The sequence below is a fragment of the Aotus nancymaae genome, unplaced genomic scaffold, assembly GCF_030222135.1.
Source record: "Aotus nancymaae isolate 86718 unplaced genomic scaffold, 86718_ANA_hifiasm-v0.15.2.pri h1tg000008l, whole genome shotgun sequence".
NCBI lineage: Eukaryota > Metazoa > Chordata > Mammalia > Primates > Aotidae > Aotus > Aotus nancymaae.
In genome coordinates this window covers 35,285,843-35,307,643 of record NW_026988419.1, presented here as the reverse complement: position 1 = coordinate 35,307,643, position 21,801 = coordinate 35,285,843, and positions in this window count along the sequence as shown.

Sequence of the window (21,801 nt, the reverse complement as noted above, 5' to 3'; positions counted from 1 at the left end):
ATAGACATGCTTTTCCCAGGTTTTCTGATTCTAGCTTCTCATCTCATCTAAGAGTTTCTACTCAGACCAAAATACAATCTCTTCACACAAATAAGCATAATTTTTAGGCATAATATACTCTCAGTTTCAAAGGAAAAAGAAACATTTTTCTCTTTCTCACTGCCTGCCTCATAAAAAAAGCAACAATGTCTGCAGAGACTCCATCCAGTTTATACGAGTACACCAAGCTGATAGTTTCTCATTCCTAATGTCAGCTTAAGTGTTTATGGGGCTTCAGAGTTATCCCCAAAGACAATGGATTAATATTTGTGTTTTATTTTTATAGCTAAGGGAGCGCATTCACTCATAATCAAGTACAAAGAAATTGTAAGTCTCATAAGAGAACTGAGGTTACTATATCTTGCAATATAACATTTTTACAGGTTTAAAATGTCAGTTTTTACTTTCTTTTCAGGTTCTACCCATAATAATTTCAAAATTCTTAAGAATGTGACTTTAAAGAGGTCATCCTACCAGAAATTCACTATTTTCAAAAAGGGGTATCTAAACACACACAAACATAAGAAGCAGGGTGATCCTTGGGTGAAAATAAAATATTGAATGTGTTCTCCAAAATCACGAAGACAACTATTTGTGAAACAGTGATTTAATGGAGGAAAAAGATACTACCACCTCTCCTATTTCTGTTTGGAGGATATTCAGTATCCCAACAGTTGTAAATTTCTGGTTGAGTGTTTGATATTGTAAGGACTTAAAGACCTGACAGATGGAGACAGATGTATGAACTACTGCAATACAAAGAAAGAGTCATGTAAGTTTTTCTTTAAAAAGAACAGAGAGAACCTGAAGTTGAACTTAGCGGGGAACACTGTTATAGTGAGCTTGGATGTCTAGTTGAGGAGAGGCTGCCTGTGGATGAACAGGTGAAGGTCCTTTTGTAGTAATACAAGGGTGACTAGCACAAATTGGGTGCAGACTTGTCTGCCATGAGTCCTTTTTCTCCACATCACTGTGGGACTTCTTGTCCTGAGTGGAGAGAATCACCAACAAAGTCACTTAGTCAAAACACAAAAACCCTAATTTTAGAATTGAGAGAGACTGGTTACATTTTTGCTTTACTCTGTCACCTACTTCACATAAACGGAATGGAAAGTTTTGTTCTGATTCTATCAAAAGTGATAGAGTGCTATGATTCAGGAATCATCTTCAAAATTTGTGCTACCTCATCCATCATTTCTGTGACCGGCACTATAATTAGTTATGGCATGCTAATGTCCTCAGTTACAAAGTGGAAAGTAATACCTAATATTTCTGCATATGAAGATCAAATGGATAGAATAGATATGTAAGTCTTACAGGAATTACTTTGTTTTCTGTGATACTCCAGTTTTCTGAATTAAGGAAATAAAACACATTGATCAAAAATATTTGTGACCATAATTGTCATAGTGAGGAACCCATGGTAAATAATAAATATATATTGAATAAGTGGAATAAATGTCAAATCACTGCATATTCTAACCATAATTGTAATAAAGATAAATATAAAACTATTTGTCTTAAAAAAAAAACAGAGAATCTACCACCCATTTAAAAAAAACTTGTTTTTATAATGAATCCTGAGAAATCAAATATCTCCCTTATTTTTTACTATGAAAGGCTTTAACAAATGAATCTCTTCAGGAATATTTGAAAGAATTTACTTTCAGAACAATATACTCAATTTTCTAGGATCAATGATACTAGAAATCTTGTGAAGAATGTAGCCTAATAAATTAGAGGCTGTTAATTTCCCTAACAATTAGTTTACTTATGCTCTACAGGATATACTGGGTATGTGTGTGTGTGTGTTGGGGGCAGCGGGCACGGCTGCACTGGCAGTGGAAGTCAGAAGAAGGTTGTTGATTTACTTCTTCCAGTAAAAACAAGCTGTATCTTATTTTCCGAGTTGTCACAACTCCTGGTTCTGAGCACAGCTTTTGTAACTCATGAACGGTCAATCAGAAGCAGTCCATAAAGACCTAAAAAGAATAAAATAAGCTCTTGTCTGCCACCATGTAAGATGTGACTTTGCTCCTCATTTGCCTTCTGCAGTGACTGTGAGGCCTCCCCAGCCATGGGGACCTGTGAGTCAAATAAACCTCTTTCTTTTATAAATTAAAATAATAATAATACATAAAAAATCATTTATGAATGCTAAAAGTAGGGCTAGAAGATCATTTATTATTTTATTTATGAAATATGATTTATGTAGTTCTTAGGGGCCAGTTTTCTGTATCAATAGGATATTGAAAATATGACTAATTCCATATTGAATTTTCTTGAAATCTCACATTATCTTCTTCCAGATGACAAAGAGGATTGATTAATTGGAGTAGATTAAGGTTTGGGAAGAAAGGCTGTTTTGTGAGTTCTCAGGGTCTGTATTCCTCAATGATCTTTCCATTCCAGACTCTTTGGGTCTTCAGCCCTTGTACACTGATACTCTTTTCTGCCACAGGGCCTTTGCACATGATATGCCTTTTTCTCAGAATACTCTTCCTACCCCCCATCACCTTATTTACTGCAATTCTTCAGATTTTTAATAAAATCCCTTAAAATCCTAAATGGTTTTATATCGCCGTGTTTCTCTTCTTATCATAGTTTTAATTTATATTTGGGATATTAATCAATTAATATCTTACACTCCATTAGACTGTGTGCTCCACAAAGGCAGAGAGAATGTTTTGACTTACCATTGTGTCCCCAGCACAGTACTTGAAATGAAGCCTTTACAAGATCTAAGGAGAAAATGATTAATTTTGCCTGGAAGTCAGTGAGAGATGGAGTAAGCATGAAGCCTGACACAGATAGCATATTGGTTGAGCTTGGTGGGAGACAATATGCCAGGTAAAGAAGGTATTCCAATCATAGGAATCTCATGAGTAAAGGAGTAGAAGTAAGTGCAAGATGCATTCAGAAATCAGCACGGATGTAGAGACAGGAATGAGTGGAGACGAGCTTACAAAGGCAGATTGGGACCAGATTGTTTAGAGCCTTGGGCTTGTTAAGGAGTTGGGACATTTTCTAGGCAGTGCCATTTGAAGACTTAAGCAGTAGAATAACACAATCCCATCTGCGTTTCAGATATAACTCTAGCAGCAGTGTGGCAGGCAGTGAAACTAAAAATAGGATAATAAGTAATGTGCACATCACTTTTCCCCTATTTGCACAGTAACCCAATTTTAAGCCTTGACTTACATCCTGTTTGTGCAGGGAAATTCCTAAGCCTAAAGAAGCAGCTGCTTGTATTACCTTAAGAAGAGTTTTGTTATAAAGCAAAAGGGAAAAGTGGCCATTAGCCATTGTATTGTGTCATGTGCCAATAAGTATTCAGAAATGAAATCATTTAACAAACATAATTTACTTAATAAATGGAATTAGTGAGGCATGCTCTGGTTTCTCTTCATAACGAATAAATCTTTTGCCTTTTACTTAATACATGGAACTGTAAAATTCAACTATTGTTCAGACATTCTCAGAAACTGACCTTTAGGAAATATTGAAGGTAAATAGCATAGGGAATCAATTATGAATTGTCCAACAAAGTTCCAGGTCATCAGCAGAAATCTATGAATTCTAAGACAGTGGTCAGCAGTTTCCTAGAAATAACAAGCTTTGGAAACCTATAATATTTCTTTGTCTTACTAGACAACTTGCAAATGACAACACTTATGTACCAGGAACATAGAAATATTTATGAAGACCCTCTTATGTACAAGATGCTGTTCTGTTTAAACATGATTAGCTTATGTAATCCTCACAACTTTATGAGATACTATTATCATCTCTATTTTACATATAAAAAACAGAAAGGTAGAGAGGGTAAGTAACTTGTACAAAGTTTCATAGGTAATAAATGATATAGATTTAAACTGGGCAGTCTAACTCCTAGTCCTCACTCTTAAGAAGTCTAGCTCTATCTCACCATGCAGAACTATGCTTAGCTTGGAAAGTTCCCTCTCTGTTTTATATCATCACACCATGTTCCATCCTTTATTCTTTACAACTAAAGAGAAAATATTAGTAAATCTAGGTTTACATTTGATTCTCTTTCACTGTCTCACATAAAATCACATTGATTTTTGCTTAGTAAGATTTTGTAAACATCTGATCTCAATTGCGGTCATTTAAAAAATTGGCTCAGGCTGGTCCTGACTCAGGACGTAAGAAGTACTGGAAACAGAGGCTGTTACAAATTCTGACTCAAAATTTGTCTACAGAGGCTGTAGCTCTAACACAGAACCCTAATTGTCCTACCGCTTGAGTATTGCCTTAAAGTTCATTATATCACCCTTGAAATATTAGTTTTTAAAAGAGTATACAATTCAATTTTCTTTTCCTACTGCTCTGTTCCTGGAATGTATGCCGTTAAAGAAAGACACAAATAAATGTACATTTTCTTATGGCTCACTTTCACATATCATTCATCTTGCAAAACCTCTACAGTAACAGATACATCTGAACTGGATTTTGTATGATATTCTTTATTGGTGTTGTATTTGAAAGTATTCTTACAAAGATACTGACACCTCTTAGTGGGCTTCAGAAATGGAAAAAAATTTAGCATACTACATGGCATAAGCTATTGTGATATAATATAAATTTATGAATGAGAAGATTTGAAGCAGTTAAATGTTAATAACTTAAAAAGGATTCTTACATGGCCATACTCTTTTGATCATGGCAGCCTTCTGATTTTATGTATGCCTTAGTTAAAAGACTAAACGTAGTCTGAAGGAATCAATAGAGGCTATTAGAATACACTGTCTTTTTAAGCTGTAGAACTCAATTGAATATTAGAGTAGGTTAAGCTTTGAGAAGAAATGCTGTGAGTGATTCTTCAGGGTCAACCAAATATTGGCTCCTCAATTATTTTTTCATTCCAGCCTCTTTGGCTCTGTAGCCTTTGCATGCTGATGTTCTTTTCTGTCACAGGGTCTTTGCACATGATATTCCTTTTTATCAGAATACTCTTTCTGCCCCTCTCAGTGAAACTGGGCTTATGTTTAAACACCATATTCCTCCCTGACTCTCCCTCCTCTCCCTAAATCACTTGTGTGGCAGTTTCCCCAGGGCTTGTAAACTCAAGTGCCTACAGGGATCAGACCGTGATGTCTGATGAGCACAGCAGGCCCAGAGATCCTTCTCTCCTCTTTCTTGAAACCAGCAATACTCTCTGCTATCTTTCATTTTTCTACTTTTAATAGAATAGAAAAGGTTTTCTACTTTTTATGCCTTTTAATAGTCATCAGCATAGGAAAAAGTTTCTTTACTGTTATGGTGCAATTTGAAGAGATAAATAAATGGCAGCTGGCACAGCCTCTGAGTAGGGATGCCAACCTTTAGGTTGGGACACTGGGTTCCACACTGCCCTCTGCTGGCCCTCTTCCTCTCTGCCAAGTCTGTCTTTCAGAGGTTTATTTTCTCATTCTTAGCTCTTAATTCTATATGTTAGAGTACTTTGAGTTGCACATAACAGAAAATATTATTAAACTGGCTCTAATAATGAAGGAGTTGCATGGTTTACATAACTAGAGGTTGCACGGCAGAGGTTTGATCTGGGCTGTCTCCATGTCTGTGTGTCTTTTGGCTCTGTCCTTCATGTGTTGACTACATTCTTGTACTAACTTCTCCCAGTAGCCAAATGGCTGTAGCAGCTGCAGGTGTCACAGTGATACACCATATTGTCCAGAGCAAGAGAGGGGTTCCCTTTTACCCTAGTCACCAAACAGAAATCCTGCACATTACACTGATGGAAGTCTTCACTGAGGCAAGGCAGATGAGAATACAGTTATGAAAATTCGGATCCATCCCTGGAGCTGAATTTTGGGCCAGTTCCCCTAAACTGTGACTCCTACTTAATTGGGAACAAATGAAAAGGATTCTGAGAAGCTCTGGGCTCCAAGGTTCTCCCAGGTCAAAATCTCAGAGAGAAGAAAAACAGTCACTCAGGAGTTGTACATTCTCTATTGCAATGTGACCCCCTGCTTCGGGGTTTGATCTTGTTTGATCCTTGGATTAATCACAGTATGGAATATCATAATTGGGAAATCAAGGATTGGATCATTTTCTCACTCTTGTGGCCAGATGTCAGAAAAGATCCTGTAATTATAATTGACACTTACTCTGATATCACATGGACCAGGAAAGAGCATGTTCCAGTTGGAAAGAGGGCGCCTAGTGGGTAAGAACAACAGGTGCTCATACTACCTTATATTTGAGTTTTCTGCTCTTCAACAAGGAGCTAATCTCTCCCAGCAATAATACCACATCCTCAGGTATTAATTTTTAAGAACAGAATCATGACACACTAGTGTATTTTTAAAATACTGTGAGAACAATATGTAGAATTCATGTCTAAATGTATCTAACAACTAATATTGTTTGGATATTTTATACATGATAAGCTTGCTGAGTATAATCCATGAATCATTTTATGGTATACATGTTCCATAACATATGCCCAGATTTTAGTTCTTAGCACAATGTCCCACACCACCCTTTTCTTCCCCTACAGAATTAAAAACTCATTGGGAATCAAGAAACAGAAGCTGGCCTCATTTTATTCCTGTAAGAATTTCTCTTTGCCTAGTAGGAAGGGTGAGCATCATGCAGGCTCTGGCCATTTGTTCACATTGACCAACCCCCAGAGATCCTTACTGGGTGGGTTTAAGGTGGAGCCCGGCTTTTGAAAAGCTCCCCCAGGCAATCCTGATAATTAGTATTTTTATAAACCTTTAAAAATGGATGCACTATATTCTCACCAAGATATTTATGGCCCAGTTCACAGGTGACATAGTGCTGATCTCTTCAGCCTGGGAAGTTAGCAAGACTTCCATGGAAGACACTTAGAAAATTCCTTTTTGGTGGGGGCTTGTGCTTCCTAACATCACCAGGTGACCATTTCTGTTTGCAACGGTAATGGGTTTTACTAGTGGATAATGGAGATGGACTAGTCTTCTCTGCCTGGGTTTTTTCACATCCTTGTCCCCTTCCAAGACAAGATCTATGTGAAGGAGGAACACATGTGACTTTGGCTAAGTTACTACCTGTGCCTCCTTCTTGTCTTGGAGGGACAAGAGGGATGTTTGGTTTTCTGTTCTTGTGTCAGTTTGCTGAGAATGCCTCTATTCCTTTTTGTTTTGGAATCATGCTAATTTGCTTTCTGTGTTTCTAAAAAAGAAGGCTGGCCGGGTGTGGTGGCTCATGCCTGTAATCCCTTTGGGAGGCTGAGGTGGGCAGATCATGAGATCAGGAGATTGAGACCATCCTGGCCAACATGGTGAAGCCCTGTCTCTACTAAAAATACAAAAAATTAGCTGAGTATGGTGACACGCATCTGTAGTCCCAGATACTGAGGAGGTTGAGGCAGGAGAATCACTTGAACCCAGGAGGAGGAGGTTGCAGTGAGTTGAGATCATGCCACTGCACTCCAGTCAGGGCAACAAAATGAGATTCCATCTTAAAAAAAAAAAAAAAAATGAGTTCATGTCCTTTACAAGGACATGGATAAAACTGGAAACCATCATTCTCAGCAAACTGACACAAGAACAGAAACCCAAACACCACGTGTTCTCACTCATAAGTGGGTATGGAACAATGAGAGCACTCAGACACAGGGAGGGGAACATCACACACTGGGACCTGAGGGGTGGAGGGCTGGGGGGAAACAGCAGGGGGTGGGGGATTGGGGAGGGATAGCGTTAGGAGAAATACCTACTGTAGATGATGGGGCAAGGGATGCAGCAAAATACCACCATGGCGTGTGTATACCTATGTAACAAACCTGCATAATCTGTACATGTACCCCAGAACTTAAAGTATGTATATGTATATATATTTATAAAAGGCTGCTCTCTCCTATGTTTCTAATTGATAGAGTATTGAGATGTCATAATGGGGCCAGAGTTTCTGTCCCCTGGAAAGTGATAAAGGGGTCAGAGCTACTTCCATCTCCTCACCTGGAACATTACCCAGGTAGGTTTGAATTCACACAGGCTTGGCTACAAATTGTGGGCGATTCCTCTGTCCTCTGCCCAACAACAGAGTGACAAGGCCAGTTCTAAAGCTGAGGACTCTATAGAGCAGCAGTCTTGGAACCAGGGACAGGTTTCATGGAAGACATTTTTTTCCCCCCTGGTCTTGGAAAAAATCCAAAACTCTTTTGGAGGAGGGAGTAATGGGGATGGTTTCAGGATGATTCAAGAGCATTACGTTTATCATTAGATTCTCATAAGGAGTGCCAACCTAGAACCCTTGCATGCATAGTTCACAATAGGATGTGCATTTCTATGGGAATCTAATACCTCTGCTGATCTGATAGGAGGTGGAGCTCAGGCAGTAATGCTCACTTGTACGCCACTCACATCCTGCTGTGCAGCCTGGTGCCTAACGGACCATGAACTAGTTGGGGACCCCTGCACTGATTGAAAGAGTTCTGCCTTCCAGGAAAGGTCAGGACTGAGGGAGGATGAGTACCATTTAGATAAGCATTATTCAACGGAAATACAATGCAAGCCACAAATGTGAACCACATAGGGAATTTTACATTTTCTAGTTACCACATTAAAAAAATAAGCAAATATAACATGACATTGAATTTGATAGAGATTAAGAAGAAAATGTACTTTTCTTTTGACTGATCTCTTTTTTGATGACTTACAATTTTTGCTTCACTTTGATCAAATAAAGGAAAAATAATCAACAAAGTTCTGGTCTGATGAAGAAATGAGGCAAATCTTTGTTTGATAAATGCTAAGACAGAGTCCCAGTATCCATTACATGGGGTGCAGAGAGGGAAACAGACTGTCCCTCTCTGCACTCTGTTGTTCCCATTGCTTGTTGTACTAAAGGGCACTGTGAGATGATTCACTAGTGAATTGGAAGTACAAGGAGAAGAAGTGAGTTATTAGTACACAGATCTGAAAGTTAAGCTTCACAAAGCTTTGTCTTATAAATATGTCTAAAGTGTAAAAGATTAAATAGCAGTTGGAAGGTTATGTGTTTGTATTACCAGAGAATGGTCAGATAAAAATACCTGTCAGCTCAAAGTGACACTGAAGATTTTTTTTAAGGATTTAAATCTATACACACACGCAGCAGCAGCCTCCTTGCACAGTTAAGATTAGAAATCACAATATTTGTGATATTATCCTTGGCACAGTTCTTTTGGTAATAAAATGAATGTCTAGGTTTGTGTAAATTAGGGTTCTCAACAAAGATTTGCATGAATTGAATAGCCAACCTCAACTAAACTGAAATATTGAGCCAGATAGTGATTCAAACATCTACAAATTGAAATACACTTAGTTCAGCAATGATGGCTACATTTGCAAGTGTAATTGAAAATGAACATGAACAATGTACCTTTACCCACATGAACAAAGGGTTGGCAAAAAATGTTAGGTATTTCCTAGATCAAACTAAAATTTCCAAAAGCTATCTGCCTGTTCAGGGAGAATATACAAATGCATCATGTTCGAGATTTATTGCAAAAGTGGATGAAAGGAAATTGAATGCTGAGCCTTCAAATGATTTTTTTTTTTTTTTTGCATCTCTTTTAGTTGTTGTCTTATGGGCTTATGTAGATTGGGAAATGTAGTAGAATTATAAACCTATAATAATAATTATTTAAAAAGAAAAAAATTCCCTGAGTTATAAAAAAAGAGAATATTAATAATAAGGAAATGGTACATTATGACTGAATTTTTCCCAATGGCCAATAACTAGAGTGCTAGCTGTTGTGAATGGTATTTTCTTTTTTTAAAATTAAATCAAATTTATTTTTTACAAAGATGGAGTCTATCTATGCTGCCAATGCTGGTCTCAAGTTCCTGGGCTCAGGGGATCCTCCTGCCTCAGCCCCTCCCCACGGTGTTGGGATTACAGGCATGAGCCACTGCACCCGGCCAACATTTTTCTTTAAGTAACACCCTTATGGTACTAAACATCATCCTCTTTCAATAGGTACAATTGAACTGTTCAGTTCATAACAGGTGCAGACACTTGAAGGTACCCCTCCATTTCTGCCAACCCCTAGATTTACTATGGCTGAGGTATTTGTGATCAGAAGGTGGCCTCTCTTATTCTATCCCAAGCTCTGGCACAGATGGTATGTCTGTAGTATACAGCATTAGCTTTTATTCATGGAAAACATTTCACTATTTATTCTCACTCAAAATACTTACGGAGCATCTGCTATGGGTCAGGAATCATGCTAGGTGCTAAAGGATACAAAGATGAATAAGATGAAATCTTATACTTGAGAAGCCCACTCTACTTGAGGGTTAAACAGGTCATAGCTACAATATGAGGTAAAAAGTTAATAGCAAAGGCTTGGGAAACATTTTATACCAGTCAGCATCAACCATTGTTCTTACTGGAATGCTTTAAGCCGATAGTATCATGTTTCTTCCGTATTCCATTCTAAAACCCCATGTATGTTAAGTTGTACTAGTTCAGTGGTCCTCAATCTTTTTGGCACCAGGGACTGGTTTTGTGGATAACAATTTTTCAGGGATGGGTGGGGGCATGGTTTCGGGGTGATTCAAGTGCATTACATTTATTGCGCACTTTATTCCTGTCATTATTATATACTTATCATAATGTAGAATCGGTAGGAACCCTGAGCTTGTTTCATGGAACTAGATGGTCCCATTTGGGGGTGATGGGAGACAATGACAGATTGTCAGGCATTAGATTATCAGAAGGAGCCACCTAGATCCCTCACAGTTCACAATAGGGTTCAAGTTCCTATAAGAATCTAATACTGCTGCTGATCCAACTGGAGGCCGAGCTCAGGTAGCAATGCCTGATCACCTCCTGCTGTGAGGGACGTTTCCTAACAGGCCAATGATCAGTACTGGCGTCCGTGTCCTGAGGGCTGGAGACACCTGTACTAGCTGGCAACTGAAAGAAGATGGGACTTAAAGGAGTTTGTACACAGATGGGGAGAGGAATAATTTAGAGGCATTAGGCCTCACTGAGTGGAGCAGGCTTAGAAGAGCCACGTGGTGTTTTAAGACGTCTGAGAATTAAGGGGGATAACCAGGCAGGGTATTGAACAGAGGAAGCAGAGAAGTGCCTATTTTTACAATTTTAACCAAGATTGGCCCTGACTTGGTCCTTTTGCTTTGTCTGCTCCCCCATGCTCTTCAAACATAAAGAAAAGCTTAATAAAGCCAGGGAAAACATCTTGCAGAGAGCAGTAGCGAAACACTCATTAACATGCATGGGCCAGTGCAATGATGAATAAGCTGTACTTGGGGTCTTTTAGGCCGACTAAGAACAAGAGGAACCAGGACTCAGCTCATTACTCTGAACATTGATAACTAAAGGAAAATAATGAAGCATTCATCTCAGCTTTCTGGTATTAACTGTTCTTTTCAGGATAATCAAATGGCATTGGTTGATGAGGGAAATGTTTTCTGTGCAGAAAAATTCTGGCTAATAAATGCAGAAGGAATAATAGAATTGGAAAAAAAATATTTTGTAAGCTCTGATAAATGATCTGGGGCAGGTAATAGTCATTGAAATGATGGTGGAGGCTGGGCACAGTGGTTCACGCCTATAATCCCCGCGCTTTGGGAGGCCGAAGCAGGCAGATCACCTGAACTCAGGATTTCAAGACCAGCCTGGCCAACATGGCAAGACTCTGTCTCTACTAAAAATTAGCTAGGGGTGGTAGTACATGCCTGTGATCCCAGCTTCTCGGGAGGCTGAGGCAGGAGAATTGCTTGAACCTGGGAGGCGAAGGTTACAGTGAGCCGAGATCATGCCACTGCACTATGGCCTGAGCTAAACTCTGATTAATCTCAAGCATTACTAAAAGTGAGAAAACCAAACAAGAGGTGCCTCCTGATATGATGCTGGGTAAAGTACAAGGCATCATCTATAAAGTAAAAATCACATAAAAATCAAACCTGGCTGGGCACAGTGGTTCAAACCTGTAGTGCCAGCACTTTGGGAGGCTGAGGCAAAAGATTCACTTGAGCCCAGGAGTTTGAGAACAGCCTGAGCAATATAGGGAGACCCCCATCTCTACGAATAATAATAATAAATAGCCAGGCATGATGGTGCATGCCTGTGGTCCCAGCTATTCAGGAGGCTGAGGCAGGAGGATCACCTGAGTCTGGTAGGTTGAGTGACCTGAGATTGTACCACTGCACTCTAGTGCTCTGGGTGATAGAGTGAGACCCTGCTCAAAAAAAAAAAAAAAAAAAAAAAATGAGTCTAATTAACATTATTTAGAAATCTAACTTCCAAATCATAGGAAACAGTGGGGATAAAACAAGTTAAACAACATCTGGCAAAGGTGATCAGCCAAGAGTAGGGTGGAGGACCTTTTCTGTATTGACTGACTCAGTTTCAAATTCAGGCAATTCTCCTGCCTCAGCCTCTGGAATAGCTGGGATTACAGGCATGTGTCACTATACCCGACTAATTTTTGTATTCTTAGTAGAGATGGGGTTTAACCATGTTGGCCAGGCTAGACATACTTTATCTTGATACTGGAGATTATGATCCTTTGTGGTCTATCACTTAGGATATGGGTCAGCTGTGGTAATTGAGAAATAATACTGGCTTAAACAATAAGGTTTATTTCTCTCCCAAAATAAGGAGTCTGGAGTTAGGGAATTCAGGGCTGTTCTCGTATCTCTCTGGTCTCCTTCTTCCTGCCCTCCTGCATCTTATCCATTTCGTTTGTGTCAGCTCCAAGAAAGAAGGGAGAAAGGGACAGGGCGCAGTGGCTCACTTGAGGTCAGGAGTTCAAGACCAGCCTGGCCAATATGGTGAAACCCCGTCTCTACTGAAAATACACAACTTAGCCGGATATGGTGGCTTGTGCCTGTAATCCCAGCTACTTGGGAGGCTGAGGCAGGAGAATTGCTTGAACCTGGGAGGCAGAGGTTGCAGTGAGCTGAGATGGTACCACTGCACTCTAGCCTGGGTGACAGAGTGACACTCCATCTCAAAAAAAAAAAGAGAAAGGACCAAAGAACAAAATATTCCTTCTCTCAGCTGAGTCAGTTCCCTCTAAGCAACCTTCCTAAATGCTACACACAGGGGTTTAATTTATATCTCTGACCACTGAACTGCACTGCTCTACCTAAGTCCGAAGGAAGCTGGAACTTCAGCCTTGTAGCTAAGTGCATTGCTGAGCCAAAGAAAAGTGGAGTTCTGATGCTAAGAAGGAAGGGGCATGTGGATTAGGGATTTCTGACAATAAATAAAACAGACATATAAGAGGAAATTAAAATTACTGTTTAAATAATTTCATTTTTGAAAAATGCTACAAAGTAGAACATTCTATTAGAGAGACCTAATTTATATTACATTTATTATTATTTCTTATTTTTGAGAAGGAGTCTCACTCTTTTACCCAGGCTGGAGTGTAGTGCACCATCTTGGCTCACTGCAATGTCTGCCTCCTGGGTTCAAGAGATTCTCCTGCCTCAGCCTTCCCAGTAGCTAGGATTCCAGGTGCATGCCAACACACCTGGCTAATATTGTATCTTTAGTGCAGATGGAGTTTCACCATGTTGGCCAGGCTGGTCTCAAACTCTTGACCTCAGGTGATCCACCCGCTTTGGCCTCCCAAAGTGCTGGGATTGCAGGTGTGAGCCACTGTGCCGGGCCTTGTGTTATTTTAAACAATATGCTAGATTCTGTGATTGAAAGGGTTTAAATCTGTTGCATGCACTATTTAAAGGCTTTTGGGGAAAGCCCACTGGCCCTTGTTAACGTATACAATTTTATCTGTGTGTTACATCCATCTTCATAACTTTATAGCTTATTATTTTGCTACCAGCTCTTGTGTGATTTACTGAAAAACGTGTTGAACCTCCTTTAACTTCACCACTATTCCTTTCTCATCCCATCTCCATAATACCTGTTAGGCCAGAACAATGACATTTGTAAATCAGAGGTTGTTTCATAGTTGAGTAGCACTGTTATACTTTCTTGTCTAATAAATCATAATCGAGGTTGGCAAACTGGCAATTGTCTGGACTGTGGCTTGGTTTATTGTCTATTTCCTTCATAGGTCAGTTGTTTCAGGAAAGTGCACACAGATAAGGAAGTCTGTATAGACTTCCAATCTTTGAAATCTTGTAGGTAGAGGACTCATTAACCTTATTTTGCAAAACTCCATTCATGATTGGGATAGCTCATGATTTTAATTTATCCAAGTCAGCTTCTATAGAGATAAGTTCCTAGAGAATAGGACTATGCAGAGTTCTCCTGGCCCCAAATGCCACATGTGATAACATTATGTTTTTTTTGCTTTGCTTTTTTGAGACAGGGTCTCACTTTGTTACCCAGGTTGGAATACTTGGAATATTTATTGGCTCACTGCATAATATTGGCTCACTGCAGCCTCAACCACCAGGCTCAAGTGATTCTCCCATCTCAGCCTCCTGAGTAGCTGGGACCACAGGCATGTGCCAACCATGCCCAGATGATTTTTAAAAATTATTTGTAGAGAAGGGGTCTCACTAGGTTGCCCAGGCTGGTTTTGAACTCCTGGGCTGAAGCGATCCTCCTGCCTCAGCATCCCACAGTGCTAGGATTACAGGCAAGCGCCACTGTGTCTGGTACTAATGCATTTTGTAAAGTTTGATTTATTATGTCAAAAGCTAAGTTATTCTCCAAAGCCAATCTTTCTTTTTTATTTATATATCACAGCTTTATTTGAAATAACTGACCAAAACTATAAACAGAATAAAACATCATTTACACATTATATTGTAGTGAGCTTTTAAAACATGGGCTTTGGAGTCTGAGGATAGAGTCCTAAGTCTGTTTCCTTCTGACTTTCTGCTACTAGGCAACTATAATTTCTCTGACCCTGTTCACTCACTGTCACCTCTAACTGGATCCTATTTTGATGACCAGACATTGCTGTGTGCCAATCATTGTATTAAGCACTGAGACATAACTGTGAACAAGATATAGGTAGTTTTGGCTTTTATCTAAGTTGAAACTGGGGTTGCAAATTCCACTGCTTTCTTAGGTTGGTAACATAAATGCCCGAAGTGAGTTGGAGTGGGGGAAATAAAAAAATCAGGGAGAGATGGGGATTGTGGTTGAATTTGAGGCTGTTGCTCATCAAAAGCTATTCAGAGTCAACAGTTTTGAAACCTTAGATAGTCCTAACAATACCCCTACTATGGGCACATTCCTTTAGCAGTCTACTTTATGGTCCTATGTTAAGTATGGAAGAAATACAGGCAGTTTTCATATACTCCATAGGTACCTTCTCTGCTTGGGTGCTCTAGCGTGGAAATTAAGAGGAAGATTATAGAAGCCACTATGTTTGGATCCCAATTTTGCCATTTGCCTGGCTGTCATCACCCGATGGGCTTTTCCTGCCTGCTGCACAGCCATCAATTCACTGAGACCAAGGCACTGCAGTAAAGGAAGAGTTTAATAGACCAGAGCTCAGCCACATGGGAAAGCTGGAGTTATTGCTCAAATCAGTCTCCTCAAGGCATGAGGGTTAGAGTTTTTATGGATAATTTGGTGGGCAGAATGGGTGCTGCTGATTAGTTAGGGATAAAACCATACAGGTGTGGAAAGTAGTCCTTGTGTACTGAGTCTGCCTCTGAGTGGGGCCACAGGCCACAGGACTAGTTGAGTTATGAGTCACAAAGCTGGGTTGGACCAGTCTGAAAAACATCTCAGAAAAAAACCTACATATTATCTTAGGTTCTGTAATAGTAATGATATCGATAGGAGCAATTGGGAAAGTCTCATATCTTGTGACTTCTGGCCATATGACTCCTGAGCAGTAAGGGATTATAGAAACTACACCCAGCTATAAACAAAATACCTTGAAACAATTGCCTCCGGGTAAGAGTGTAGGGGTGGGGGGTGACTGAATTCCCATACTTGTGTCTCTCTGGTTCTGATAAATTGCATACCTCACATAGTTCAGACTGCTCTGAGCTATTTTTCTTTTCTCACACTCAATAAATATTAGCTATTATTGTGGGAGTGCATGTAAAAGGACTCCTCAAGAAAGTTTTAAATGGTGAATTGGAGTTAGAAACAGTATGGCGGAAAGATTGAAACAAGAGAGTGTCTGCTTTCTGACTACACCGGAGAGGGCAAGTTTGATGAGAGTGACAAGTTATAAGTATAAATGAATTATTGAGACATTTTGGCTCTTTGGTAAGGTAACACTCTGATGGTTAATTTTACGTGTCAACTGGTTGGGCCATGGGGTCCAGATATTTGGTCAAATATTATTCTGGATATTTCTGTGAGGATGTGTTTGGATGAAATTTACATGTAAATCTGTGGGCTTTGAGTAAAGCAACTGCTTTCCTACATTCTGCATATATTGCCCTCCAAACTGGGCCTCATCCAATCAGTAGAAAACCTGAAAAGAACAGAAGGCTGACCTCTCCCCAGCAAGACAAGGAAATTCTGCAGCAGACCACCTTTCCACTGCAACTGTAATTCTTTCCTGATTCTCCAGCCTCCAAGTATCCCCCATCAGATTTTGGACTCACTAAACCTTCACAGTCATGTGAACCATTTCATTAAATCCCTTTTATGCACCCAATTGGTTCTGCTTCTCTGGAGAACCCTGATTAATACAAATGCTTTGGAAAAAGGTGTCCACATTTTAGCCCCAGAACATATTATATTACATAACAAAGGAGAATTAAGGTTGTGGCTGGTATTAAGGTTGTTTATCAGCTGACCTTAAAATTGGGTGCTGGGCCTATATTATCAGGGCAGGACCAATAATTACAAGGGTTCTTTAAAGTAGAAGGGGAGGAAAAAGAGTTTAGGGTCACAGGGAGATGTGAGCAGAGATGCAAACTAAGAAATGGAAGGCATGGCCAGGCGTGGTGGCTCACGCCTGTAATCCCAGCACTTTGTGAGGCCAAGGCGGGCAGATCACCTGAGGACAGGACTTTGAGACCAGCCTGGTCAACATATCGTAAAACCCCATCTCTACTAAAAAATGCAAAAATTTGCTGGGCATAGTGGTTCATGCCTGTAGTCCCAGCTGCTTGGGAAACTGAGGCAGGAGAATCGCTTGACATGGTAGGCGGAGGTTGCAGTGAGCTGACATCGCATCACTCTACTCCAGCCTGGGCGACAGAGTGAGACTCCATCTTTCCAAAAAACCAAAGAAATGGAAGGCAGGTGTGGTTAGTTCTCACATCCCTTCCCACCTCCCCTTTTCTACACTTCTTTCTGGTGTTGAGGCAGAAAAGATGGTAGATGGAGGCTGAGATTTTCTTGTGTGATGACTCAGTTGGCCTCTTCTCTGGCTAATACTGACTTCCTATTGGATGCATCTGTGAGGCAAACATTGTCCAAAGGCTTGCCTATGTGTGGTTCTTGAATAGAAGCTATGGAAGATCTTGCTTGAGGTCTAACCTCTTCATCCCTACTCCCTAATCCCTACCTTACATGCTGCATTCCATGATCTCTTGATGTTGAGTTTTACTTAACCAGTAGTGAGACATCTTAGTTGGGCACTAGCAAGACTGCTGAAACCCAGCCACTTTCCTCTGACTCACTTGCCCACAGGAAATGAATGGATTCTTCCCTTACCTCCCCCTTAATTCCCCCAGCACCCTAAAGTGGCAATTTCAGCAGAACAGACAATCTAGGGTTTTAGATTGAGACAGCTTTCAGACAAGAGAGGAAATCATCATTAGTCCTCGGCTTATGGAGTGAAGGTAACATCATTATCTGAGAGTAATTCTCTTGGGCATACCTCAGATTTGGGGATAGTAACAACTCCCTTTACTCCCCTCAGAGTTAGCTTAGGATAGGGATAGTCTACAGAGTTTGCTTTTGTTGCTCAGGCTGGAGGGCAATGGCATGATCTTGGCTTGCTGCAACCTCTACCTCCTGAGTTCAAGCGATTCTCCTGCCTCAGGCTCCTGAGTAGCTGGGACTACAGGTGCCTGCTACCGCACCTAGCTAATTTTTAGTAGAGATGGGGTTTCACCATGTTGACCAGGCTGGTCTTGAATTTCTGACCTCAGGTAATCTGCCTGCCTCGGCTTTCTAAAGTGCTGGGATGACAGGCATGAGCCACCCTGCCCAGCCGGAATAGTCTATTTCACAGACACTGTAGTCCTTTAAAATGCAAACTTTTGGCGAGGCGAGGTGGTTTACACCTGTAATCCCAGCACTTTGGGAGACTGAGGCAGGTGGATCACCTGAGGTCAGGAGTTCACAACCAGCCTGGCCAACATAGTGAAACCCCGGCTCTACTAAAAATACAAAAAATTAGCCGGGTGTGGTGGTGCATTCCTGTAATCCCAGCTACTCGGGAGGCTGAAGCAGGAGAGTCACTTGAACCCAGGAGGTGAAGGTTGCAGTGAGCTGAGATCGCACCATTGCACTCCCAGCCTGGGCAATAAGAGTGAAACTCCATCCCCCCCCCCAAAAAAAAAAAGCAAACTTTCTCTTTCCTCAGTCCTCTTATTATTAATACTTGGTTGTGGTGACAGTGGTGTTATGGTTATATGCAGAAATGGCAGTTTCTGTCAGCCCTGAGAGTAGGCAGAAAGCCCTATCAATGAGCAGTTCTTTGGGTCTCTGATCTTACAATGGAGGTAGTTAGTTCTTTGGTGTTCCACAGTTTCCGAAAAACTGGGGAAAAAATATCATCTCACTGGGCATTTGACAATATTCTTCACCATAAAGCTAGAGAAGTGGGGTGAGATCAGACCCCTTTGGGTCTCTCTGTTCAGTTGAGGGGGGTATGAGGGAAGTCATCTTGTCGGCCATATAGAGGAGTGTAGTCTTTTTCTTAGGAGCAATGAAAAACTATTAAAGGATTTAAACAGGGAAGTAACATAATCAGGTGGTAGCATAATCTTAAAAATTTGTTTTCTCCCTTTATTTACTCCTTTATCCAATGATTCTGATATCCTGGTCTTTTGGTCTTCTTGCCTCAGGACTTTTGGTGGGGACTAAAAGTGAGTGAAGGAGAAGCTGCCTAAATGACCACAGGCTTATCTAGCTAACCAAAGCGAAGGTTGCGAAAGACAGGATACTTGACTTTGAGTAGAGGAGAAGAGCCTGTAAGGGTATTAGTGGGGGAGAGAATAATTTCCCCAAGTCTGGAAAGGACCTGTGTTCCAAGGGTTCTGACCCTGCTGAGAGTTGGTGTGTGGACCTGTACGGGTGGTGAGTGGATGAGAGGGGCTCCAGGCGAGGTTGGCCAGTCGCAGGGACTTCTCGCCTGTTCCTGGGTACAGGAACAGCGATTCCTTAACTCTGAGGGACAGGAAACTCAGACACTGGGTGCATCAGAAGGGAGCCCTGTTGGCTAAAGACCAAAGGAGTTTCTACCCTAAAGGGTCTTTGTGTGACTCCAAAAAAGGAGATGGCACATTTATGACTGAGATTGAATTTTTCCACAGTATGTCTGACTATGGGCTCAGAATAAAATTTACAGAGTTAAAGAAATATGGTATTTTATATTTATCTGACTTTATGGCCATAAATTCATATGGGCAATGTCAGATATGCATTTTAGAAAGATAAATATGACTGTAGTGTGGGTTGGAGGCAAGCAAGGTGAGATACAGCGACTTCCAATCAATAATCTTATCGTGCTCAAATTCTAATGGCACTTTTCAACTTTTATTACTCAGCACTGAAGACAAGATTATATATTTGTCAAATGGTGTGTGTGAAGGTCTTGGTGGAATGCCTAGCACATAAAAAAATCACTTAAAACGATTATTTTCTTTAATAATTATTTCAGTAATCCACAATGAATATTCATCAGTATAATTAACAAAGTAATTACCCTAATGAGTATAATGAATAAGTGTTGAGCATCTACTGTGTGCCGGGCACTGTGCTATGCAGCCGGGCCACGATAGTGAACAAAGGCAGAAGTAGTTCCCAGTCTCATGGCGTTTATGAGGAAGTGCCACACCAAGCTTAGGAACAAGGAACTATAATATAATAAATACTATGAGCACTATTTCTTTTTGCTAGACTGTGGGTTCCTTGAATGCAAGGAATATTACTTTATCTGTGTAGCAGATACTGTTTTGTGGGTCAGACACCCAGGAGTGTAAAAGTAGAATTTAACTTAATTCTCTATAATGACCTAACCTCTATTTTGAGATGACATTATTCTTGGTGCAGAAAACCTAGTCTCTTTACTTCCAGGTAAACTTTGTCCCTTCAGTGACTTTTCTTTTTTTTTCTTTTATTTTACTTTAGGTTCTGGGGTACATGTGCAGGTCATGCAGGGTTGTTGCATAGGTGCATATTATATCCAGCATTTCTCCCCATGTTATCTATCCCTCCCCACCCTTCCTACCCGCTGCCATCCCTCTCCTAGCTCCCCCAACTGTCTTCAGTGTGTGATGCTCCTCTCCCTGAGTCCACGTGTTCTCATTGTTCTACACCCACCTATGAGTGAGAACATGCGGTGATTTTTCTTACTCAAATTCAAGATGTTCTCAGTCAATCTTGGTTTTCTCTTCTCTTTTCTTTCTCTTTTGTATCTGCAGGTGGAGGAGACCTTGTTGTCCCTGTTGTGTTGTTAGGTAGGACTTCTAGACTGAGATGGTCCTACTGATCTTCCTGGCATCTTCTGGCAATGCAAGTGGTCCACTGGTTGTAGTGATCAGCAACAGCCCCCACTGGTACCAATTAAGGCAGCTCAGTCTCCCTTTGAGCTTGACTTACACAATCCATGTGCCATTTGGTCTGTGTCCTCTCACCGGAGTCTGTAAGTTCTCACTAGGAATGTAAGATCCATGCCTGCCTGCTGCTTCTCAGTATCCCACTTGCACTGTTCTTTGCTGCCAGGGGAAACATTGGGATGCCTCATCACACCCCATCATCAACACATGGACTTCTCAGGTAGCTTACCAAGGCCTTAGCACTCCATGCAAACATCTCTCTCCCACGTGGGGTGGCATGGGGAGTGCTGTGGGGCTTGCTGCCCTTGCAAACCCCCAGAGAGAAGTGTCCTATTTCCAGGTCTTACTGTCGTAGAGACCTTTTCCCCTGAAGTTCTCCATTCTCTAGATTTCATCCAGGAAGCAAGTCACAGGTGCCTTGTCGCTTATTGTCATAACTAAAGAAAGTTCTATGGTGCTCCTCTTTTTCTGGGATTAAGCCAGAATGGGGCCTGCCAGACATAGCCTATAAGTTGTTTTTTCCACCTCTCTGAAAGTGCTGCTCACAAGTGTGAACAGACTGTGTCTATGGAGGTGGGATGGCCTGGCTTTTTTTTTTAGTCTCCTTCCAATCTTTTGTTGTAGCAGGAACTCTGGGCCTAATATCCTTTATGGCCTAGCTTTTTAAGTTCCAGCCTGCTGGATCTTGCAAATCACAAGTCTTGACTTGCAACATCATTGCCTCTCTGTTCAAGAGGATGATCCACATGGAGGACGAAGGCAGCATTGAAACATGGGATGGGGGAACCACAGTGAGATTTTCACGGTATAACCAGCTAACTTAGATCTTCTAGATCCAAACGCTTAATAGACCAAATGCATGCTAGACGTTAAAATTATTTAAGTAAATGAAGAGATTAGTAAGTCCACAAATCAATGAATTAATCAGAACCCAGCAGAAGAGTTGACAATCTGGCTGCCAGCTGTCTGTCTTATTCTCAGGGTGCTGTGCAGTTTGCAGAAACAGTCTGAGTGGTCACAGTGCTGCTGGTGCTGATTAGAGCACGGCATTATATAGCCTTGGATTCTACTCAAAAGAATTCCTAGGGGAGAAAAAGGGGCCAAAGCT